At 39.0% G+C, this 26,536-nt stretch overlaps 1 long non-coding RNA gene across 3 annotated transcripts in view; it reads left to right on the forward strand.

Annotated features, from left to right (window-relative positions):
* Positions 1–26,536, forward strand: part of LOC311599849 — a 44,358-nt gene that overhangs the window by 13,810 nt on the left and 4,012 nt on the right. The window contains exon 1 of one of the 3 annotated variants that reach the window (XR_014780029.1): positions 21,010–21,544. The exons of 1 other annotated variant lie outside the window; for it this stretch is intronic. This is a non-coding gene — a long non-coding RNA (uncharacterized lncRNA). Of the gene's footprint in view, positions 1–21,009; positions 21,545–21,894; positions 21,978–26,536 lie in introns of those variants that run through there. One more of the 3 variants, XR_014780030.1, reaches the window with a different exon arrangement.

Raw genomic sequence — 26,536 nt, forward strand, 5'->3', positions numbered from 1 at the left:
CTTAACCACTGAGCCATCTCTCCAGCTCCTAGTTTTCATCTGATAATAATAGTGATTTATCATGCACTATTAGAGAATATTCTAAAATCATCCAATGTTAGAGAATACGTCCCATCCATGTGTAACTTTAGCAGTGTTGTAACACTAACCCTCTACGTTCTGTCAGTTCCTTTGTTGATTTTAGTAGTATCAAAGTGAGAATAACAATAAAGGAAGAAACTAGAGACAATAAACTTCTAAAAATGCTATTTAAGAGCTCCAGGAAGCAGACAGGATTTTTAGGAGTAGAAATGTCTCTGAATACCCACTTCACAAGTGATGGAGAGGCCTCTCACAGCATGCCTAAACTTACTATTGTTTGGACCAGCAACTGAGCAAATGAAGCTCATTTTCAGAGAATTCATCTTTCTGAAAGAATATTTACTGACCATAGGAAATGACAAAAATAATTAAATAATAAGCCTAGGCTGTTAATGTGTTAAAAGCCAAATGAGAACGTTAAGTATCAAGATAGCTTTGGTTTATAATTTGTTAAAAAAAATAGGTAAACTTATGATCCACACATAAGCTACTTATTTATTTCCAAACATAAGAAATAAGTTTAGCATTATCTATAAAGCACCAGACTTTGCTGTGTCCATCAGTCTCCACTGATCTGCAGTTCTGTAGCTACCCCTATTACTAAGTCACCCATGGTTCTTTTGTAGACTTGGGAAAAAGCTAATGTCTCCTATTGCAGGACTGAGGGGTTTTTGTCTGATTGTAGTTATCCAGCTTTCTTTTTGTCATGTTGACTTGACCCAGTGTCCAGTGTTTGTTCACTTTTGACAAAGCCTGGGCATCAGACCACAATGGTACCACTTGGTGCTAAGATTCCACTTGGCTTGTCATCCCAACACCAACCCCTCCCTTGTCAGATTCCACCTTCATTCTAAATACCACGTCTGCCCATGCTACCCTGACATATTCTGATTTCTTTCCCTCCTGTATACGTGTTCAACTAGTGCCCTCTTCAACAATTAGACTGAGGGTTGAACAAGTTCCTGTGCATTCACTGGAAGCTCTGACACCCTCCCACTCTGCTCCAGGTCGAGCTTGGTTTGGGAAGCACATCCTTGCTGGTATAAGTGAGTGGCGCAGGTGATGCCCCAAAGCTGATGGGGGGTAGACAGCAATACTTGGATCTGCCTTCTCTCTCAACCCCATTGCTCTAGGCGGACTTCTGAGGACCCCACATCAGGCAAGAGAAGAAATGGCAGCTGGGTAACAGCATCAGAGACAAGGCTGAGGAGCTAAGGCTGAAGAAGAGGGGAAATCCTCAGCAGTGCCCTTGGGGGGAAGGACTGATTGGCCTCTGAGTTTGGTCAAGATTTGAGGTTATTTTCTGAAAATCCATAGACTATAAACTTCTCAAAATGCTTCATGTGAGTGTCCTTCTGTACCAGAAGAGAGGATCTAGTTAAGGTTTTTCTTCAGGATTAAATTACTTCTGCAACTTTGCCTAGAGGTGTCTTTTATTGCTCCATAAATAATTTCAGGAAGTATAAGATATATTGGCAGAAGTAATTAGCAGGTAAGAGACTCGAAGCAAGATCCAACTTCCTCAACTACAAATTTGATTTTTACTGAATTGACTCAGTTTCCATAATCTTATTATTTTTTTAGGAGCTAAAAATAAATGTTCTCAGCTCCAGTTGATTGAAGTCATCATAAAACATATTACTGCACTGTGCTGGGAAAGGATCTTCAGGGTTCTGGCACAGAAATGCAAACAACAAGGGAGGCCGGGTAGAAGCATGGCTCATCCTAAACTCGGGAGTCCAATTTTCCACAGTTTAAATTCTTCCTGAGATATTAATAGCTGTGTGGATTTCAGCAGGTCCCACAGTCACTATTGTTTTCAGTATCTCATTTGAAGAATTTGGTTAATAATTGTAAGTACCTCATGGGGCTCCCGTGAGTACCAAGAAAAATGTGAGCCCAATGCTGAGCAAGGAGCCTGCACATGGAAGCAGTCGTGGGGCTGTTGTTATTGCTGAGTGCTTATGGGAACCGCTCCCTTTCCTGCATCACAGGTACCCCTCTACCACATCTTGAAATCAATAGTGCATCCCTGGGCATTTCTAAAATAGTTAATTGAACAGAGACTTGATTTCATTAAGACCCCCAAGTACTCTGCATGTGTTAAGGTCGCTGCCTAAAACTGACAGTTTTCTGTTATATCAAAGCCCTCTAATAAAGAGCTGATATTCATAAGACAGAGGTGAAGTTTCATTTTGGTTTTTAATCCAGTGAGAATGCAGACTAGGAAATGCAAATTCTAGCAGGATCAGCAAACATTAAACTTAGAACAACAGCAACATAGTTTACTAACTTAGCAACTGACTTCTAACAACCCTAGATACACAGGCCTTTATGCCTCCCAGTCTTCTTCTAAATTCTGACTCGATGCACTTCAATATCCATGTCCCTTTAGCTCAGTGATGGTCTTTTTCTGATACAGGGAAAGTCGTTTGTCACGAGCCTCCATGTGCAGCGAGTGAGGGGAGAATAAAAAGCTCTAGTACTTAATGCACAGTTGTATGTTCCACACACCCTGGGTGCTTTACATAAAGTCTTAACCAATTGGCAAAAACAATTCTGCTTGATATTTAGTGTTAACTGTGTTTCTAAGATGAAAGTATGGTGTTTTCAACATTGATCTAGGGGCTGCTGCACTGTTCAGGCTTAATTTAGGTTGTCATGACAGATGGGCATTTAGTAGTTTTGGTGATTCTCAGCTTCATGGTATCAAAGTAAATGCATTCTCAAATGCTTTGCATGGCAGATGTTCTTGCTTCCTAGGTTTTACTGAGGGATAATTTCCTTTTTTTCCCCCATAATACAAATTGATTTGATCCACTATGATACAGGTTGTAGGCTCCCTACTTAAGAGGAAAAAAAGAGCTGGCCAGTGGTGGTGCACAGCTTTAATTCCAGCGCTGAGGAGGCATTGGGGGGTAGATCTTTGTGAGTTCAAGGCCAGCCTGGTCTACAGAGTGGGTTCCAGGTCAGCCAACACTACACAGAGAAACTCTGTCTCAGAAAAAAAAAATGAAATGATTAGTTTTTATGATTGTACATATTCACATTGAAGAAGTCAACCAATTACTAACACTATGCAGAAAATCTTGCTATTAGGCTCAAGTCTAACTGGCCTCAAGAATGGAAAAATACTTATCAAGGTTATCACTTGGTTGTCAAAAGTTAAGTATTATTGGTTTTTATGCTATAATTGATGAACCCTATAGACTCATGTACTGAAGGCTTCATCCCCAGCATATGGAGCTATTAGGTGCATTGGAGTCTTTAGGAGGCTATATCCTCACAAAAGGAAGTTGGTCATGCAAGATGTTGTAAGTTTGGTCCCTCAAACCTTTCCTTACCTCTTTTTCCTTTCTAGTCACCAATCCAAACTACCTCTGCTACTCTCTTCTGACACAGACCCAAAGCAACAGAATCAAGACCTTGTAGAATAAAGCCTCTGAAACTACTAGCAAAACAGACTTCTCTTCATTTTACATGAGTATTTCAGGCAGTTTCTCTCAGTGACGGAAAGTTGATGAATACATTTTAATTGTGCACATTGACTAAATCTTCTACTTCCTAGGCAATCTCCCTGTGTTTTTGAAGGGTAGACTAAGACTGAACTACCAACTCAGTCATATCAAGCCTGAAGTTTCACTGCCTCTACTCTATTGACAATGCTTCATTTTCAATAACTGATGTAAAAAAATATGCCCAGTAAAATGTATGTCATAAAGAAAAATATCCAATTTCCATTTGATGATGAAATGATATATGCTCATTTTAAGGACATCCATAATGGTGGCATGTATAAGTAAGGAAATAAAACACAGGTTTGAGGAGACGGCTCAGTGGGTAAGGTACTTGACACGCAAGAGTTAAAAACAGAGTTCTGATCCCCAGAAACCATATAAAAGTTGAGTATGGTGGCTCCCTGTCCCCAGCTCTCCAAATGAGATGACAAGGGATTGCACAGGGCAAACTGACTAGCTAGACTAGCAACAATTGAGTAGCTCCTGGCTCAGTGAGAGACTCTTCCTTGATAAATAGTGGAAGTTAATGAAGAAGAGACAGAACATCAACTTTAAGTCTCCATACTCACACATACACATGAAGATGCACATGCACTCACATGTATGCAAACACGGACACAAAAAATGCAAACCTCATACACTTTCACAAAACTTGCCAGATATCCTTCTGATTAGAAAGAAATACTTCCAATGATGAAACTTCCAGTTTTATTTTTCTTTTGTTTCATCTTTATCTAGACCTGAATTTGATTCTGTATATATGCAAACTGTTTGTAAGTAGCTCTTTTCCAGAATCAAAATATAAGTTTTCTACCAATACATATTCATCACAACTATTAATTATGGTGCTAGTAGAGATTCATTATAATGATTAATGATTGCTTTAGTTACTCTTTGTCAGCTTGAGGCAAATTAGAGTCACCTGGGAAGAGGGAACCTCTGTTCAGCAATTGCCTCCTTTGGGTTGCCTGTGAGCATGTCTGTGATACATTTTCTTATTGATGGTTGGTGGGGGGAAGATCCCAGACCACTGTGGAAGGTGCCACCCTTGGGCAGGTGGTCCAGAGTTGTATAAGACAGTGAGATGAGCAAATCATGAGAAAGAAACAATAAGCAGTATTACTTTGTTCCTCCTTTGAGTTCCTTCCCTGAGTTCTCTTCTTCTTTTGATGATGGATGGTAACCTGTAAGCCAAATAAACCCCTTTCTCCCTGAAGTTGCTTTTGGTCATGGTGTTTGTCATAGCCACAGAGAAGCAAAACAGGATGATGACCAGAAGCCATTATTATATTAGTTGGAAATCTTATAGTTCTTTGTATGAATATTTACTTGGTTCTTAATTGTCTACTGTTAAAACAATACTGAGAATGGGGGCTGGAGAGAAGGCTCAGCAGTTAAGAGAACTGACTGCTCTTCCAGAGGACTTGAGTTCAATTCCCAGCAACCCCATAGTGGTTCACAGCCATCTATAACGTGATCTGGTGCCCTCTTCTGGCCTGCAGGGGTACAAGCAGGCAGAGCACTGTATGCATAATAAATAAATAAATCTTAAAAAAAAAAAAACCATACTGAGCTTAAAATATTTTCATGTATATGTCATAATAGTAAATCCCAAGTACCTTCATATTATTTCTGGACTTGGTACGTTATTGTACGTGACAAAAGGGATTTTGTGGATGTGATTAAGGGTTTTGAGATGAGGAGGTGACACAGATTATCTGAGTGTGTTCAGTGTTATCATAAGGGTCCATGCAAGAGGAAGGCAGAGATGTGAATGTCTGGGAACAGAGAATGACCTGGAACCCTCAGGTAACCTCTCCAAGCCGGAAAGGAAAGGAGTAGCTTTCCTAGAGCCTGCCTTTGCTTTGACTTTAGTCCAGTAAACTTGTTTTGAAACATTGCTTCCCCAGGACTGGAGTGCTAACTATGCTAGTCATTGGGTTTGTGATAATGTGTTGTGGTAGAAATTTCAGAAAATATGGGTATGGATTTTTTTTTTTGTAATCTAGCCAATTAAGAGGAATGAACCTTCAAAATCAAACCCATTTTAACTTCATTGTATATCAACAAAATCCTTCCCAATTTCTTTCAAGACCCAGAACCACACATTCACACAAAGCAATGAGATATTACCAAGTAATAAAATGACAGGATGCAGTCATTAATATCTTTTTTGAGGCAACTTCCACATTTTGATGTTAAGAAGAAAGCTAGTCACAGATAGCGTTATCTTTTATCACCTCTGGCTCTCATCAATGGCATTGCCATCTCAGCCTTTTTCATTCACACTAGTGAAAGTTAATTTGTAAAATTTTGTTTTAATTAATTATTTTAATCACCTGAGAGTTATAATATTTAACATATTTCCGGGTACATGGTACATTGATGTTTATCAAAGTTTAGTGCCTTTAAAAATCAGTGGATTTTGTTCAAATGTGTGACAGGGCAATGGTTACTTTATTTTTTTTCTCAGCTGGAGCCATTTTTTGTTTAAACTTAAACTGACCATTCCCTTTTTTGCTCCATGAAAAAAAAAGTAAAGTACCCAATCCTATTCTAGAAACTTTGGGTTAAAATGCCCCAGCTATAAGTTAATTGTTAGTTGATCAAATCATGGCCGTATCAATTACTAGTCTATTTTTAATCACAAGAACATACATCTTAGGCACAACAGATAGATATAATTCTATAGAAAGATAAGGTAAAATAGATAAGGTCTTCAAAAACCTCAGAGACATACAGAATATAGCATTTAAAAATGTTTGTATTGTTTTAAAGATTCATTGACAATGAGGCAGGTTACATCCTGGCAACACCCAGCCTACCTCAAAGAGGATAATGAGCATAAATAACCTCCTGACGGAGAAGGCTTCAAATATGGCAAACAAGCTACTGGACAAAATGTCCTCATTTCTACTACAGACAGAATTCTGTCTTTTTAAAAAAAGGGCAAGCTTGTATGCAGGCAGAGTTGATGGCCAAACTCTCCCAAGACAGGGTAAGCAAGTCCTCAATAGTTCCTGCCTCATAAATATGTCTGTCAGATATATTGGGCCAGAAAGCTAAAGATAATGTTATAGAGAATTTTGGGTGATTGCCCAGGTAGCAAACTGTCTGTGTCATCTCATTTTGGAAGCTGCTAACCTGCACTCCATGTATACTCAGGTAATTAATTTAATCCTTCTCAAGTCTCTGATGGAGTTGAAGGCCGGAGAGTTTAGTTTTACAATTAAGCTTAGTTGTTTAGGCATTAAGATGTTTTTAGGTCTAGATAGATGCTTTAAGTTGATAATGATGAGATATGATAGATATTGATTTACATTCAGAATTTTAGACGCACCAAAATAGGAAAGATGTTTTCTTCAAGGCTGCCAAATATAAACAGCCAAATCACTATGGATATGACATTTATATAATTCTTGAGTGTTTCATGGTTCTTCTTGCTGTAGGTAGTTTATTGTGTATATGTGTAATAATATAAGTGCATATATAAAATATTTTATTAAAAAAAAGGAAGAAAGAAAATGCCCCAGCTAATTTCATGCTTTTGGATTCTGTTAAATAGCTTGCTTGGTTTACTTCCCCCTGCAATTACCAACCAAGATGTAGGAGTTTTTCTTTGTTCCTTGCCTTGAAAAGTTCTCTGTAAAATACATTAGATGCAGGCTGCTCTGTGATATGTGTTTCCTGTTGCTGACTGCCTCTCCATTTGGACTTTGGTAGTACTGACAGGTCTTTGGGGGCTCTACCCTACAACAAATGTAAATTCTGATTGAGCTTGTCTGGGGTGGAGCTTAGACTCTGGTTCTAGAAAGTTCTCCTGTAACACAGATGCTGATAGTTCTGAGCTTACACAGAATAATAATGCACCAGACCTTAATGCTAATTTATGGGGAGCAATAAAAAAGAGCAGTTCTGAGTCCTGCTTTAAGTGTAAGACAGTCAAGTCTGTTGTTCTCTAGTGCTGGTTTGACATTCAATATTGTTAGCCTCAGTACTCTCGTGTGTACAGAAGGGACAAGGATATGTGCACGTTAGATGTGCTGCTTGTATGGTGTAGTCATTTGTACTTCTAAGTTGTTATCACCTTTGGCTACAAGAATTGAATTGAGGCCACTCATTCTTAAATTTATCTTGTAATATTTATTTTCTTTATCTTTTAGTGAATCTTCTTTTGTATTTTTGGTTATGAAATATCCCTTTTTCCCCCCAAATATCCCTTTTAAGCATTTATTTTTCTAGCTTTTTTTGTTTACGTTTATAGCATATTGCATAATTACTCAGTAAAATTTACTAACATTCACCTTTATTATTTTTAGATTTTAGAAATAGTAAAAAGAGCTCCCTTGTGGAAAATTTGCTTGTTTTTCTTGTGCTTGTTCGTTCATTTATTCATTGATGGTTCGGGGAGTAGAATCTGGGTTTGTACACACCAGTCAAACGTTGCACCACTCTCTCACTAAGCTATGTCTCTAATTGTTTCTTAGCCTTTATCTTGAGAAAATGTCTTCCTAACTTGCCCAGGCTTCATTCTTGCTGTGCAGCCCAGGCTGGCTTCAAACTTCTGGCCTTTCTGCCCTACTTTCCTGAGTAGCTGGGATTCCAATCAGTTACCATCATCACTGTCTTATTTTCTCTTTTGAATGAATATATCGTAATTGTATATATCTGTGGGACACAGGATGACACATGGTGATCAAATCAAAATAATTAGCATACCCTGTTCTTCAAACATGTGTTCTTTTTTGTCACATTATTTATTTTGTTTTTCTTTTTTTGTCTTTAATGCTAAGTTGAAATATACATGTGACCTTCAGTAGACATCAGTATTGATTATAAGAAGACATTCATGTCAATCGTTTTAAAACTTAGATACAGTGCTACGATTGACACATTACTACCTCAGTTGTGCATTTCATATTACATGAGCAATATTTTAACACAATCATTTTGTTTGAATTTTAGAAAGCTTTTTAGATGTGTGAATAAAAGCCTTCACACATGGAATTCACAGTGGCAAGGCCATCATCATAGGACACAGGGACAGAGTTGTGTGGTTCTGTTCTAGAAATAATCTACCCATATCCAGAAATTGCAGTGGTAGAATGTAGGCATGTGCATATACAGGTGGGAGAGAGAGAGAGAGAGAGAGAGAGAGAGAGAGAGAGAGAGAGAGAGAGAGAGAGAGAGAGAGAGAGAGAGAGATGCTTTAGGAAATACCTTGTGATTTTCACACCATGAGTTTCAGGAAACTGAGTAAATAAAATCAAGGGGATAATTAGTAAACATTTGTGCATAGGTTCAGAGTTACAGTTTAAAAAATGTTATTAATTCATTAATTAAAGTAGAATTTTATCACTCCCCAATTCCCCTTATAGCCCTTATAGCCTCCCAGTTACCCTCTGTCAACCCCCATGATGACACTTTCAAGTTGATAGTCTCCTTTTCTTTGGTTATATTTGTTACACCCCCACACTCACCCACATGCACACAAGAGTCTATTAGGCCTGTGTTTGTTTTTTATGTATATATGGTTTCTGACTTGACCACTTTGTGCTGGACAACCAATAAGGGGGCTCATTTCTGAGAGTCTAATTTTCCCAAATGTCAATAGTTGCCTGCAATTCTTTTTCTGTGGATGAGACTACTCAAAATGTCCCCCTTCCATGTTAATACTTTCTTTGTGACATTATTTTTTAAATCATATCCTTCCATTTGAGCTTTATAGATCACTTTCTTTTAAGTTATATTTTGAACCCTTTTTTAACTCTTTGACTTGGCATATTTCTCTTAAATTAATATTGCACATTTAATTGTTTCAGTTCTAATTTTGATATTCAGTAGTCACAATTTACCTTTAATACAATAATATGAGGGGTCAATATAAAGTATTTAAAATTAAATTTTAGGAGAAATTGTTTCTGTTGATGTGATTTATTTACTTGTTTATTGACTGACAGCTTCAAGCATGTGTATAATGATTATTTTTTTTTGTCTGCCACTACCCTTTTTCATCCTCTTCCCTCTCCCATTGAAACCCTCTTTCCCCAGCAATCCTTTTATTGTAATTTCCCTATTCAGCCTGTGACCCTCTGAGTTTAGCTGAGCTTGCTTGCATCAGGGTGAGTGGCAGGTTATTTACTGGAGCATGGGCAACTTATTGGTGGCTACACCATTGAAAAGACATGACATCCTTCTTCCAGCCAGCATTAATTGCCAGCAGTCTTTAGGGTGTGGGGTGTCATGCCACAGGATCCCTTCCAGAATCCATAAGAAAATGTTTATGAATCTAAGCTTGTGCTGATCTCGTGCAGGTAACCACGGCTGCAGTGAGTTGACGAGTAAATGACAATGGCCAACGCATGTCCCGAAGACAACTTTTTATGCCACACTTTTCTACCCTCTGGCTTTTGCATTGTTTCTGACTCCTTTGCCCACAGTGTGCTTTTGGCCTTGGAGGGAGGGACTAGATTTCCTATTTAGAGCAGAACAATCTCCTGTTACCTATTTTTGGCATTTTGACCATTTATAAATCTCCTCATCAACTGTGGCTGCAGCAATAAGCGTCTCTGAAGACTGAGAGCAGCACTGTATATAGATATAAACATGAATAGTGAAGGCTATTTGACAACGTGGTCATTATGCAAAGCTGGGGTAGTAGGCTTCCCTCTCTGCCCTGTGACCTCTTCAGTCAGAGGCTCTTAAGTGAGGCTTATCATATGAGGAGTGGATTCCTTCCTGGGGGAGCCTCAAATTAAATTAGGAAGTGGTTGACTACCCCTATCATAACCATGTCACCATTGTGCCAGTGGACATATTTTGCTTGGAAGATTGTGTTGTAGCCTAACGGGTTGACACTTAAGTGAGTGCGTTGACGTATTTTCTCCTGCAGCAGCATGCATAGTTCCTTCCAGCACTATAATAGCTAGCTAGAAGGAAAGAAGCTTCTATTTCTTTTTTTTGTTTGGTTTCTCTAAGTTCTGTGTCCAAATTAGTGAATGGTGTTCTCTGCAATTCGGTTTCACCATCATGTTCTTATGGGCAACCAAGAGCAATGCCAATGGTCTGTATTGTTTGGGGAGTCTCTGGACTGTCCCCTGACTGACACACCTGGTACAGGAATTTTCATTTAATAATCTGTGAGTGTTTTACTTCTTCCTCGTATCTCTATTCAGGTACCAATCAAAGACTTCCTTTCTTTCCTGTACTTGGCTTCTTTACAAGTGTAAAAATATTAATGCCATTTTAAGGTCTACTAGATGGGTCCACTGGAGGGGTATCCACATTCAATGATGTCACTTACAGGAAGAAGCCAGATTTGTCATTGCCCTGATTTCCTAAATGGCAGTTAGGTTTCAGAGTGGGGAATGCTGAAGACAAAGAGTAGAACCGATACAAGGAATTTTGGGAGAGCATCTTTAACTTCTGTCATAGGCCAAAAATGTTCAGGAACACCAGAAGTGTTTGGAAGCTCTGATCCCCAATCTAGTTTCTAAATGATTTTAGGGGTGCCTCTTCAGAAGGAGAAATGTCATGGTGGCAGTAAAGGCCCCCAAAGGGAAGCTACTTCCTTTTGGTCAAGTTGAGCCTGTCAATTATCTGGCCAAAAAATCTCCATTGGGGAAGGTAGGTTCAATTTGAGATTTTTCCTTCCCAGAATTCTTGCCTCCTCTAACTCAGTCCTTACAAACCACCATGTGGTTTGTCTGGGTCTGTTTGTGTTTCTGAGTCCCAACTCAGAAGGCTGTAATGATTTCTTTTGCTTGTCTTCTTTTACTTTTTGATGCTGGTCAGAGGTAAACATATTTCTTCTGGTACTCTGGGCTTCTTTACTCTTTCTCTGAAGCTCCTCCCTCTCCCACCAGGTGATGCTTATCCATCATGCGCCTGATCTCCACACCAGCTTAACTCAACAGCATGGCTTTCCTCCTTCTCCTTTTTACTTTCTCCTTTTGGGAAGCTACTGAGACCTACAGCTTTCCTGCACTTGGGTTTTTCCTTCTCTCAAATACAGATGTATTTGAACTTCAAAAAGAAAAATAATCTCTGGTTTCCTGGAGGAGTGTTGTCTACTGATATAGGGTACCGCTGTTCAAACTCTTTAAAAATATTTTTTAATAAGCATATGAAAGGGTAAGGTTTCAATACTTTCAAATGCAACCTGAATTTTTGTGGCTACTTTCCCTTCTCTCCTCTTCAGCCTTAACTTCCCACATGCTTCCCTGCTTAAACCTTTCCACCCACTCTTTTCTCACTGCTTCCTTCACGTCACATGTGTTCTACAACCCCCTCTCGAGTCATTTCCCCTCCCTCTTTAGTGGTGCTTTTTTGCCTTCTTGGCCTCTACAGGTGTTCCAAGCTAATTGTATTACTCCAGGAACTCGAAGCTAGCATCTGTATAGGGGAGAAAACACAAAGCTCTGTGTGTGGGTCTAGATTAACTCACATTAGTTTTTCCAGTTCCATTTACATTCCTGAAATTTTCATAATTTTATTTTTGTTTACAGCTCGACTAAAAGTCCATTGTCTACGGGTATTCACATTCTTATTCATTCATTGGCTGAAAGATATTTGGTAGTACCACTTCCTGGCTATTGTAAAAAGAGCATTAATAACCAAGGATGTGCAATTATCTCTTAGTAGGACATAAGCCTTTGGGTGTATGCCCAGGATATAGATGAAGCAGATGGAAGCTTTGTTACTATTTTTTGAGGAAACTACATACTACTTTCCACAATGGTTGAAACAATTTATACTACCAATTACAATATGTAAATATGTGTGTGTGTGTGTGTGTGTGTGTGTGTGTTTCCTCTTTTCTTTTTCCACATCGTGATCAGGATTTTTGTTTCTTGATATTAGCAATTCTGATTAGGGGTAAGATGAAGTATCAAAGTAGACCTGATTTGTATTTATTGATTGCAAAGGATTTTGAATACTTTTAACATTTGTATCTTTTCTTTTGATAATTCTGTCTTATATATTCTATAAACTAATCTACCAGATATATGGATAATAAATATGTTCTCCCATTCTGTAGGCTGCCTCTGCACTCAATTAATAATTTACTTTGCAATGAAGAAGACTTTTAATTCATGGGTGACTGTAGTCCTGTTCAGAAAGTTCTCACCTGCACCTATGTCTCAAAAGACATTCCTTTTTTTCCCCCTCTAGAAATGTGGTAGTGTGAATAGGACCAGAACCCATGTGCTCATATAGTTGACTGCCTGGTCCCTGAAGGATTAGGATCTGTGACCTTGTTGGAGGAGATGTATCACTGGGCTTAGCTTTGAGGTTTCAAAAGCCTATGCCAGGCCCAGTCTCTTCTCCCTCTCCCTCTCCCCCTCCCTCCCATTCTCTCTCTCTCTCTCTCTCTCTCTCTCTCTCTCTCTCTCTCTCTCTCTCTAAGCCATTGCTCCAACACTATGCCTTCCTGCCTGCTGTCATACTTCCCGTGGACTAACCCCCTGAAAATGTAAGCAAATTTCCAAATAGTTGCTTTATCTTATAAGTTGCCTTGGTCATGGGGTTTCTTGATAGCAACAGAACAGTAACTACTATAAGAAGTTTTATTAGTTACCTTAGAGTCTTCAGTGCACTTGGACTTCATTTTGTGCAGGATGGGAGATGGGGTCTGGCTTCATTATCCTACATGTTAGCATCCATTTTCTCTAGTATGACCTGTTGGAGGCCGCCCTTTAGTGTGCATTTTTGGCAATTTTGCCAAAAGTTTTGTAGTTGTAGGTGCATATACTTATGTCTGGGTCCTCTACTCTATTCCAGTGATTTATATGTCTGGTTTTGTGTCCATACCCTGCTGTTTTGTCATTACTGCAGCTCTCTAGAATAATGTGATGTCAGGTATGTTGATATCACTCGCAGTGTTCCCTATTTTTCAGGATTACTTTGGTTACTGGGGTCTTTTGGACTTCTATGTGAACTTTGAAACATTTTGTATATTTTAGTGAAGAATTGTATTGGGATTTTGATATGAACTGCATCGAAGCTGCAGATTGTTTTTGGTAGAATGGTTATTTCCAGAGTTCTTTCTCTCTTCTCTTGTTTTATTTACTTCTTTCTTCAGGGTTTTACCGTTTTCACTGTATATGTATTTACTTAGGTTTATTCTAGAGTATGCATGTATGTGTGTGTTTATTTGTTTATTTATTTTGAGGCTATTGTGAATTGACTTATTTCCCAGATTTCTTTCTCAGTGTGTTTATCACAGATGCATAGGAACCCTAGTGATTTGGATATTACTTTTGTAGTCTAGCACCTTGTTGAAAGTGTTTATCAACCAGAAATGTTCATAGTAAAGTTAGGGTCTCTTGTGGACGGAATAATATTGTCTGAAGAATAGGAAACTTTTACTCTTCTTGTCATAGGCATGCTCCTTTTAATTTCCTTCTCTTCCCCCTTGCTCTGTTGAAGGTCTTGTTCTGTATTGAGTAGGAGTGGAAAGAGTGGACATCTCTGTCTTGTATCTGACTTTATTGCGAACACTAAGTTTTGCTCCATATAGCATGAAGTTGGCTACAGGTCTATCATATATAACTTGTTTGTTTGTTTGTTTGTTTTGTGAGACAGGGTTTCTTTTTGTAGCCCTGGCTATCTTGGACTTGCTTTGTAGAGCAGACTGACTTTGAACGCAGAGTGGTCTGTCTGCCTCTGCCTCTCTGAGTGCTGGGATTAAAGGCCTGCACCACCACGCCTGGCTCATATATAGCTTTTATTATGTTGAGCCATGGTTCTCTTTATCTTCAGTCTCTTCAGGGCTTTTATTGTGAAGGGATGTTAGATTCTTTCAAATGTTCTTTCTGAATCTATAGAAATATCATGAGACTTCTGTTTTTTACTCCATTTATGAGATAAGTTACATTTATTGATTTATGTTGAGCCATTCCTGAATCTCTGTAATGAATCCAATGTGGTCATGATAAATGGGCTTTCAATATGTTCTCTTTTTTTTGAAATTTTTATTAATTTATTCATATTACATCTCGATGGTTATCCCATCCCTTGTATCCTCCCATTCCTCCCTCCCTCCCATTTTCCCCTTACTCCCCTCCCCTATGACTGTGACTGAGGGGGACTTCCTCCCCCTTTATATGCTCATAGGGTATCAAGTCTTTTCTTAGTAGCCTGCTATCCCTCCTCTGAGTGCCACTAGGTCACCCCATCCAGGGGACGTGGTCAAATATGAGGCACCAGAGTATGTGTGAAACCAGTTTGTAAGAATTTTAATGAATATGTTTGTGTTTATGTTGATCAGGGAGATTGGTATATAATTTTCTTTTTGGTGTCTGTAGCTTTAATATCAGAATAATACTGGCTTCATAGGGAAAGTTTGTAAATACTTCCTCATTTTATACTTTATATAGAAGAATTTGAAAAGTCTCATTGTCAGTCCTTCTTTGAAGGTATCATAGAAATCTGCATTTGTCTGAATTTGTTTGGACCTGGATATTTTCAGTTGGGAGACTCTTTAAAAGTATATTTAAATTAACTGATTAATTATGTGTGTGTTTGTGTGTGTAAATGTACTCATGTGTCGTGGTGTACATGTGAGGTCAGAGGAAGCTTGTGGAGTTCTCCCCTCCTACCATCCTGATCCCAGGTCCAGAGTTGTCAGGCATAGTGGCAGGTATCTTTACCCACTGAGCCATCTCATCAGCATAGTTAGGAGATTTTTAAATTACTGCTTTAATTTTGTTAATTGATGTAGGCTTATTTTAATTGCTTATTTAATCTTTACTTACTTAAGTAAACTACTTAACTTTGATAGGTCACACACACCTAGAAAATTTTCATTTCTTTCAGATTTTCCATTTTAATGGAATGTAATATTTTAGCATAAATCCTCATGATCCTTAAAATCCCATTGGTTTCTGTTATAATGTCTCTTGTTTATCTAATTTTATTTCACAACTTCATTGCTTCTTTTCAGAGAAACAATTCTTTGTTTTGTTGATTCTTTGTATCATTTCTATTTCATTAATTTCTACATTGATGTTAATTTTTTCATTTTACCACTTTGAAGTTCAGTTTATTTTTGCTTTCCATCCAGTTCTTTAAGGTGTATCATTAACTTATTTATTTGATCTCTCTCTCTCTCTATCTCTCTCTCTCTCTCTCTCTCTCTCTCTCTCTCTCTCTCCCCATCTCTCTGTCCCCTCTCTCAATGTGTAGGCACATAAAACTATAAACTTCCCTCTGGAGACTGCCTTCCATATACCCCATAGGTTTTGGTATACTTTATCTTCTTCATTTTTATTCAATTTTAGATTTTTCAATTTTTCCTTCTTGATTTCTCAATGACCCATTTATCATTTCATCATGTGCCATTTAATCTTTATGAGTTTATGTACTTTCTATAATTTATCTTGCTGTTGATTTCTAGTTTTATTCTATTGTGGTCACATAAAGTGTAAAAATTCCTTTCAATTTCTTTGCATTTTTGTCTCAAAATGGGATCTCTTTTAGGGAAAGTTCCATGGCCTACTGAAGAGAGAGAGAGAGAGAGAGAGAGAGAGAGAGAGAGAGAGAGAGAGAGAGAGGGAGAGAGAGTTTGAAGTTTTGAAATAGCATTGGCTGGCCTCTATGTCATGGCAGACTTTTTGCTACAATCTCTTGAGTTCTGAGATTACAGATGTGAACTATTGTTCTTGGCTTAAATTATTTTTGTAGGATGTTGTTACTATATTATCCTTACCTTTTTATAGTTCTAGTGCTGATTTGCTCATATATTACCTTAAATATGTGATACACTTGGGGTTTGCTCATAAGTTAAAAGTATTAGTGAATAATAGCATAACAACATTTAAACTTGGCTGTAATATTACAATGAAGCTAGCACAAGATTGGTAGTTGTTGAAAATCATGTAGTTTGATTCTAAGTATGTAGCTTAGAGGCTATCTAGCAAAAATGTACACAACTGTCACCAAAATATGAACTTTCTTCAGTGAGTTTTGCATTCTATTTAGTAAGCATTCTCTGTGTGCGCAAGGATTCTTGCACCTAAACCTGGCTCGTTCATGGTTGGTAGTGCTGGCTATTGTTGCTTGGTTTCAGGTACTTACTGTACGTTGCATGACTCACAGAGTGGCTAATAATTCAGAAATCATGCTCTTTGATTCTTTAGTCTACTTTTAAGAATAAAGTTAGCATAGTTCCTTCAGCAGTAAACTACTTATGATAAAGCAGAGTCCTTTATCACCCCCAGGTTAAATATGTCACTCACAAGCTTATTAATCTTCGGTATGCAATATGACCTATTGTGGTAGAATTCTTGCTGCTGTTTTATCATAATTTGCTTCATGTTCTCTGGCTAATGATTAGATACAAGAGCTTTGCGAAAAGCTTTGGAAATTTGTAAATAGCCTCCCTCTGTTTGTTTAAGGGACAATATTTTTGGTGCAGTTTAAAGAGCACTTTTTAAAAAAAACTTGATGATGTCCTTGTAAGTACACTAAAAAAAACCTTCATTTGCAAGATAAAAATCTCTTTTCATGTGCCCAAGCAAAGGAAGGGTTGTGAGGGAAATAAGCATTCTTGGATTTCTTATTCTGAAGTTTCTTTTTTTCTTTTCTTTTCTTTTTCTTTTTTTAATTGAATGGCCTGTTTTGTGGAACAGCAAGTTTTTGTGTCATTTCAGATGGTGCATCATGTGGCAGAATAGGCCCCATTCACGTTTTCTGTGGGACAATTTGCTAAGGCTCTGCTCTGAGGGGAGCCTGCAGAGGACAGTCTGCAGGAGTGGGCCAAAGGCTTTGCGGCACCTGTAGCAAGATACGGTCTGTTTTGGGTCCACTGGAATCGTTAGTTTTCTACTCTGCCTCATTCTCCCTAAGTGTCAGCATGTGCTCCCTTCTGTGGACACAAAGGGTTCCCTCAGATAACGCTTACCACGTGAGACTGAAGAGGCTACTAGTTTATTGCTAGTCCCATGCGAAAGCGCTGTGTGTGGGCCTCACCACCCTTGGTAGGATGATGATCACTTTAAAAGAGCATATAGCTTGATGGGAGAGTGGGTTTTTTTGTTTTTTTTGTTTTGTTTTTTGTTATTTTTATTTATCCAAGAAAATTTCTTTACTCAGAAAGAAAGCTCCAGGGAACGTGGTACCCAGCCCCTTTCCAGGCGTTGTGGTGGATTTGGAATAAGAGAAATAGGTCTTCCGTTTTAAAAAAGCTTCACTGAATGTCTAATTCTTTTCTGGGCCTCGTAGTCCATGCTGTGGCCTTGAATCATTAGCTGCAGCTTTTATGGGTCCCGGGTTTCTCTTCCACGCTCTTTCAGTCTCCTTCCCGCCTGCTTCTATTCTTAACTGGGAGCAGTGGGTTCTGCACAGAGACACTGCCAGTAATGATGCTATGTGGCTCAAGTCAAAGAGTGTTGTCTGCATCCCACAAAGGGCCACAATTCCCAGCGCACACCAGATAGAGCAGAGTACGGGGCAAGCAAACGTGACATCAAAGAAAACCGGGTGACTAAAGACACCACTAAAAAGACCAATGCTGCTTTTCAATAAAGGAGGAAATAACAAGAGTTTTGAATGTTAAAATATAGAGACTTTGTTTGAAAGGGAGGGAAACACACACAAAGCAGACAAACTGAATCAAAGTGTTTATCTTTAAACCACACAAGCTGTGGTAGTTAAATTAGGTCAGTCTGGTTACAAAAAGCTACAGAATGCAGGCTGTAACTAATTTCAAAAGGAACAGAAAAGTCCCAAGAAGAAAACAGAGTGACAGGTTCTTTCTCACCTCTCTCTCTCTCTCTCTCTCTCTCTCTCTCTCTCTCTCTCTCTCTCTCTCTTCCTCCCTTTCCCTTCTTGCTCTCTCCATCCCTTCCTCCCTCCTCTCTCTCTTTCTTTCCTTCTTAACCAATCAGGGCACAAATGTCTGATTCAGCAGGAAATATGACTAATTACAATATATGCTATCCATACCTATATTCAGAATCATCTGAGAAGCACAGGAAAAAAGGTTATTCGCACTGTGTGAAACGCAATAGCGGCCCTATGTATGGTTTACCATTTGGAGGAGAGCAGGGCAGAAACAGGCTTTAATAGGTCACAGACTGCAGATGCTACCCTTATCTCAGACTGGAACCTTCTCTGAGCCAGCTGCCTTCATTCCAGTGTTTAACATAGAGCCTAGAATTTCATATGTACAAGGGGCTCCCCTCTTACAGCAATGTGCTTGCTGATACTGCTCAGATGGCTTCGCAACATAATTCTCAATGTTTTTTGCTGTGGAGATAAGTGCCAAATTGTGAAGGATATCTGAAACATTAATAGATATTAAGGAAATAATTTTTAAAAAGCAGCCTGTATTTTGAGAAGAATGTTTAAAATCATTCACTTCTCTTCTTGGTCTCAAAAAAAAAAAAAAAAAACCACAAAAAACAAAAACAAAAACAAAAAACCAAAAAACCAAAAAACCAAAAACCAAAAACCGAAAATCAAACACTGAAACCCAAACCAAAAAGAATTAGTGTGAACTGAGTGCCTTTTACTAATTTAATTCTTTTAAGTCAGAAAAATCATATTATCAAACAATTAGAAGAGCAACAAAAACCAGCAAAATTTCTCATGAGAATTTAAATATATGTCTCAGCCTTTTCACCTAATTAATTTTTATTTCTGTTTATACTTTACTAAGGAAATTTGGGTTAAGAAGCACTCAACAGTACATAAAAGCAGACGTGGCTGAGGAACCGGCTAAACACCCACATTAGATATTCCTTCTCCTTTCTGTGTCTTGATTCAGTTGTTGTCATCTTCTATGGCGTCTGCCTGCTTCTGTATCTGTATACGATCTGCTCTCCTGGACTCCTGACTTCTGCAGGGCATGCTAGTACAGGTGCAAGGTGAGACCCACACCCTCTTCAAGTGTAGTTTCCCTTTCTTTACACATTTTAATACAGTGTTTAGTATGTCTACACCTAGGAAAGGCTGGAGGCCTGTTTTGAAGCTTGATTCCATGGTGCCGTCCATGAAATTGAGCTAGGGATGTCATTGCCACCCTTAGAGAAGATTGGTGAAAGTGAGTCCAGGACAGCCAGCACTACACAGAGAAACCCTGTCTCAAAAAGCAAACCCAAAAGGAAACAACAACCACCACTCCACCCTCCCCCTCAAAAAAAAAAAAAAAAGATTGGTGAATGCACATGAGCAAAATCTAGGTAAGAAGAGCCTGAGTAGCAAATAAGCCATGTTAAATTTTATTGTAGTTGTCTTAACACCATTATCAAATCATTTCACTCTCAATCCCATCCATGTACCAAGAGGAAGCACTGCAAAGGATGCTGGGGAAACATATGTGGCTGTATTTATTTTTTCCATGTTGTGCCAATGGTGTGCACCCCTTTTCCTCAACAGGGTCGGCCGCCCATGGGGGTGATTCAAAGAAAAGCTTACTGTTGCTCCTCTGGAGTACTCTTCCTAGTACGCAGAAATATTAGCTGCATTTGTTGTGTCTACTGGCACTGGCAGAAATGCCGGTGACCCTCTCAGCAGGAGGCAGTTGCTCGCTTCCCATTAGTCTCACACAACATTGCATATATCTCAAACAACCATTAGACGTTTTACTGTGTGTCTACTTGCTCAATTTTGTTTTCCTGGGAAAGTAGCATAATAGAGGAAGTGCATCAAGGCAGAAAGGGGTAGATTTGCCAAAGGAAGAGGGGAGGGCAAGCCAACGAAAAAGATGTGGACATTGAAAGAGATGGAATGTTTTAGAAAATGGGCAGGACAAAGGCGCTAATGTGACCCATGCCCCCAGTGACGGCTGTGTCTGCAATAATGAGGTTCTGTTGTTGGGTATTCAGCCTTCTAAATGGAAGCACCCAGGGCCCAGAATGGGGGTGGGTGGGCCAGTGTTGAAGGGGAACAATTTCCCGTAGCCAAGTCTATGACCTCAGACTGCCAGAGAACCATTGTGCACACCCACAGTTCCAAGTGCTGAAAACAAGAGACAGTTCCCTATACAAGGCAGGGCATGATTGAAAACTTTCTTCTTTTGAAACACAATACAATGAACTAAGCTTGTCATTTAACGTTTAAAGTTGATGTATAAATCAAGACAGTGAGAATGCAGGTAGAAGAGTCCTCTAGAAGACAAGTGAGACTATGAGAGGTCAGTATCCGTCACACGGAAAGAGAGTCTTTGATTAAAAAACTGCACCTACTGGATGAACCCCTTTTTCTTAGTTCTAGTTGGCCTTTCTTAACTGTGGCCATCATGACGTCGTCGCCCACACCACCAGCAGGAAGTCTGCCTAGCCATCCTTGGCTCCCTTCACAGACATGATAGACAGTTTTTTGGCTCCTGTATTGGCAACACAGTTATCACAGGCTCCTATCAGAAGACTCAGGGAAATCTGGAATTTATTTCTGGAGGCCCGCACCGCATCCTTGCTTCAATATCTTGAGTGCCCAGAAATTCGACAGTGAAAGTTATAGCGAAGAAAAGACGGTGTTTCTTTATTCTAAAGATAATACAGGGGCCACAGTAAACAATAAAAGTTATATTAAAGGTTCTGTTATTATAGGTCTGAGCAGTGAGCAGTGAACAGTGAGCAGACGTGTGGCTCAGAATTACCGTGCAGTGCAGATAGCATTGCATGACTCTCCAGGGTGTTTATAAAATATATTCATTAAAAAGATTTTGCCAAATATAGAAAGGAAAGGAAAGGAAACAAAAAACTTGAGAGCACGTCTTCCTGAGACAGATGGGGTCCTGTCTTACCAGTCTCGGCAGTTACATTCACACTGTTTCTTTTAAAGCTACTGTACTCCAGGTTTCTGTGATCTGAGTCACTTCCGTGTGATCGTCAAGAACAAGGACTCTATGACGAAGCCTAGATGGAATTATTATTAGCTCTGCGGCAGTGAGGACTCAGCTCAATCGCAATGATTATAATTTCTGTATTTGACACACAGTAAGTCCTTTTAGTTGGCTAGTATGAAAATATCACTTAAAATCCACTGACTTAAATGATGGTGTTTAGGAGTTTTATTTGATATTTGGTTGTAACTCTTCGTATTACGAACTAGTCCTAAGCTGGGAAGCGCTTCAAAGCAAGGATTATGTTTTATTTCTCTCTTTATGTTTACCTCTTTTTAAAATTAAAATTTATTTTAAAAAATTTATTCACTTTACACCCTAATCGCAGCTCCTCTCTCATCTCCTTTAGGTCCCATCCTCTCTCCCCCCCCCCCCCATGTCGCGCCCCTAGTCCTCAGAGAAGGGGAGCCCTTCGACTAACCCCAGCCTCAAAAATCTCCTCAGGATTCCCTGCATCCTCTTCCTCTGTGGCATGGTAGGACACCCGCCAAGGAGAAGTGATCAAAAAGCAGACGACAGAGTCCACGGTAGGGATGTCCCCTGCTCCCTTTACTAAGAAGCCCTTATGGAGACTGAGCTGCCTATGGGCTACATCCGGGCAAGGGGCCTAGGACCTCTCGAGGCATGGTCCTTGTTTGGTGCATCAATCTCCGCAGACCCTGTACCTGGCGCTTAGAAGTATAGTGGGTGGCTTAGTGAATGGTTAGCTGAACAAAGGATTTAAAACTCGTTTTCGACTGGAATTTATATTTCAATAACGGCTACGCTTTTGAAAAAAATCAACAGAGTTGTGAGATGAGAGAGGTTTTAGGCATAGTTTAAAAAAAATAAACTTGGCTTGAAAGCTTCTAAAAACCTCAAATGAACCTTTGAACATACCAGCCACTGTGATCTCTTTTAATCTAACACACACTCTGTTCGTTATTACATTAATTCCAAGTTTCTTGGAATGCTGATCTGGTGTGTAATCGTTTCCCTTACAGCTTTAGCAGGCATCTGAAACCGAATTCCTGCAGTTTCCTGTCATGAGACGCGTATGATACATTTGTTACTTGGATGGCCCTCAAAGAGGAGGAAAGTGGTGAAAGTGTCACCCTTGGCTCCTCTAGAGTTTTGTGGTCAAAAAATGTGTATTTTTGTTTCCATGTAGTGTTTGCTATTATTGCTATCAGACTGTCCCTCCCACTATTTCTATATTTAACTCTACTACATATTAAAGACAGTGGTTCCCAACTTGGGAGCAGATTTTTATTCTAGTAAGTTCTATTTTTGTATTGATTTTCTAGAAAACAGATGCTTTTGAAGAAATTGTGTCTTATAATGGAGGTTGAGTCCTTCTACCTGGAAGAAAAAAAATGGTTATTAATAACGTGGAAATCTATAAAGTGCCTTGGTCTGAATATTTGTGTTCCCTCAAACATTCTAGTCCCTGTGGTGATGGAGTTGGGACCTTTGAAAGGAGGCTAGGTCACCCTGGCGGAGTCCTCGTGTATAGACTAGTGTCCTTATAAGTAAGAAGGATGAGGGTCTGTGAAAGAAACCTGTGATGGCACAGCGAAGAGAGGCTGCCCAGGATTCAGGAAAACGGGAACTCATGAGATATTCAGTCTGATAGTGATTGGTTTGGGATGCCATAATTGTGAGAGCACATCTTTATCTGTGATCTACCCACTGTATGGTGCTGCCTTATAGCCGCTTAAATGTTTCCTTTCCACTCTGTAATGAACTTCATGTAAATGACCCTTAAGGCATCTCTCTCTCTATATAGGTATCTTATACATACATACACACACACACACGCTCGCACGCACACACACACACACACACACACACACACACACACACACAATCTATCTTGTATCCTATTTTAGCTCATTTTAAAATCAGTGTACTATTTCTGCCACTATTCTTACACCCAGTTATACTTTATTTAATTTCATCATTGTACACAATTGCAAGTGTGCGTGTGCTAGAAACTATATTTTATCCTGCTAAAAACTTGAATTCTGTCCGTTGGGTAGATCTGGGTAGGGGTTTGAAGTTTACTGCATGTATTGTCCTTGGCTGGTGCCACAGTTTGAGCAGGACCCCTGGGCCCAGATCTGCCCGTCATAATGATCTACATGTAGGTTTCCAGGACCCTCTGGGTCCTTCTATTTCCTTATTCTCCCTTAATTCTCTCACCTAGAGTCCCAATAGGAAGTCTTCTCCTCTGTCCCACTTTCCTGGTAAGGGAAGGCTTTCTTGGACAGGACATTCCTCACAGTTGAGTGGAGAGTGGGGTCTGGGTTTCACACGAATACTGGTGCCCCATATTTGACCATGTCCCATGGATGGGGAGACCTGGTGGCACTCAGAGGAAGGATAGCAGGCTACCAAGAAGAGCCTTGATACCCTATGAGCATATACAGGGGGAGGAGGTCCCCCTCAGTCACAGTCATAGGGGAAGGGAGTAAGGGGAAAATGGGAGGGAGGGAGGAATGGGAGGATACAAGGGATGGGATAACCATTGAGATGTAATATGAATAAATTAATAAAATATATTTAAAAAATTAAAAAACTTGAATTCTTCCATGTTTTTATTTTTATTTGTTAGCTATTCTCAGCAGTGCTGCTTTGAACAGCCTTATATATGTCATTTGGTTTCTATGTCTACATGTTGCTTTGACGTTTGACCTCAGGAATGGGGTTGGTGAATCCCAGAGATAGGCATGTCTACATCCAGTAAACTCTGTCATGTGTCCCAGATTCTTGGACAGGTTAAATTGTATTAACAACTAAGGCTCCACATCTTTACTATCATTTACTTTGACTTGAACTTTTTTATTTTTCAGTTGTTGAAAGCATTGAGCAACATTTGTTGACATATTAGTCCTCTGGATGGCATTTTCTTTTTACATATTTTTCATGTTTCTACCAAATTCTTGTCTTCTGATTGCTATAACTTTCTGAATTTAACTTTTTATTTTTTATTTTTGATACAGGGTCCCATTATGTAGCCCTGGCTGTTCTGAAACTTACTATGTAGCTGAGGCTAGCCTTGAACTCATAGATCCACCTGCCTCTGCCTTTCAAGTGCTGAGATTAAAGGTGTAAACAACTGTACCTAGCAACTCAATTATTCAATTAGGTTATTTCATATATACATTGAGGTTATCTTTATGACACTGTTTGCCTTTAGACTCTTTTTATATTCTTGAGTGTGAATCTCCAGTTTTAAGGTAGACTAACCAATCATTTGCTCTGTGTGAGGATATAGCAAATACTTCAAGTTACTATTCTCTGGTATCATATATACATGCATATATGTATATATATATATACACATTATATGAATTGTATGCATGTCTTTTGTTGTTGTGCTCTGTATCTGTCCCAATCATTTGCATCCCATTGTGGTATGCAGTATTTGTGTCATGCATTTATATCTTAAAATTGATGTAGTCTGTGCAATGTGATTTTCAAACAATTGGCAAACTGCTTCCCATGGAAAACCTCCTATTTGATCATCAATACCTCATGCTCATCTTTCCCAGAGGCTCTTGAGCTATCTGAAAAGCAAGGAACAATTCAGTGACCTTGCCAGGCTCCTCTCCTCCAGTGCTCAGACATCCAGAATCGAGCATGTGGTCTGGTGAGGAGGGCCATTCCTTGTAGCATGTGAAATTGATGGAGTAAAGAAAGCAGTGAGTGATATGGACTCTGATGCCAGCTTTTTGATCACTTCCTCCTGGTGGTACTGCCTTGCCAGGTCACGGGAAGAGGACATGCTCAGTCCTGAAGTGATTTGATGAGCTGGTGGGTCGGAAGGGGGGGGCTATCCTTTTCCTACGGAACGGGGAGGGGGAGGGAGGGGTGGGTGGGACTGGGAGGAGAGGATGGTGGGGCAATGACCAAGATTGTAAAGTGAAACAAATAATCAAACAAACAAATGAGACGGAAAAAGAAAGCAGTGAGTACTTCCTTCCAGAAGGAATGCTTGGATCGTCTTATTTTGAATATGTGGATGTTTACGTTACTATGGGAATCTGAGGATAAAGTCTAAAAGTAGGGAGAAAAGTCTACTTTTCAGGACATTGTGTGGTCCTACAAGACCTGTGTATTTGGAAAGCTCCTTGAACAGTCTTTAGTGCATTTAGTATTATAGTTTTTATACATTAGTGATGATTTTTCTGCAATTGTGATATAAAGTTACAAAATGCCTTCAGGTTGATTTCATAGGTAACAGGAGACTCTCCTTTCTCAAACAGAAGCTTGGAGACTCTTTATATACCTCCTTCTAGATGAACTGAAAGCACCTGATTAAATACGCCGAAATGGGGTCATACTCACGAACTCATAGAGGCCAAGTCTGGGTTGACTATGTCAGCTCGAGTCACTGCTATTTTGCTATAAATCACTCTTGTCAAACCATATCCATCTGTGTATGTAACACTAATTGGGAAATAACTTCTTACTCAGTCGGCACTCATTTTACCTGGTGGTTTTATTTTGAGTGTATGAGCTGTATTCAATAACATTCAAGTATGTGATAGAAATTTAATTTGAAGAAGATGGAAAGAGAAGCCATGTGGTCATACTGAGAACACACTGGAATCTGGCACCTGACTTCACTCAACATGTTGAACAAATTAAACCAAGATCCCTGTAAATAATATTGAAAGAAACCGTTTTATTAAAAATAATTTCAACAATTTAACAGGTCTGCAATATTTGAAAGAATGACATTATATATGTATGTATATATATATATACATACATATATATATATATACATACATATATATCCAAGCAAGATTTGAAGAACTTGGAAGATTTTGAACATATAATACAAAAAAGGGGGAACTATACTCAAGCTCTGATTAAAGCCAGCTTTCTTGGTATTGGGGAAAATAAAATTTTAGATATATAACATAAAAATAGTAGTAGCAAATATGATTTATGAAATATAAGTGAAAATATGTCTGTGTTATAGTTAGACATAAAACAATCAATTAAATTAACTTTCTAAACAATTTTGTTTAAGATATTGGATGTTTTAATTAAGGGCCTATTTATGTAGTAAGGGAACTTATTTTTTTAGATT

The sequence above is a fragment of the Acomys minous genome (assembly GCF_964271855.1).
Source record: "Acomys minous genome assembly, chromosome: 6".
NCBI classification, from domain to species: domain Eukaryota; kingdom Metazoa; phylum Chordata; class Mammalia; order Rodentia; family Muridae; genus Acomys; species Acomys minous.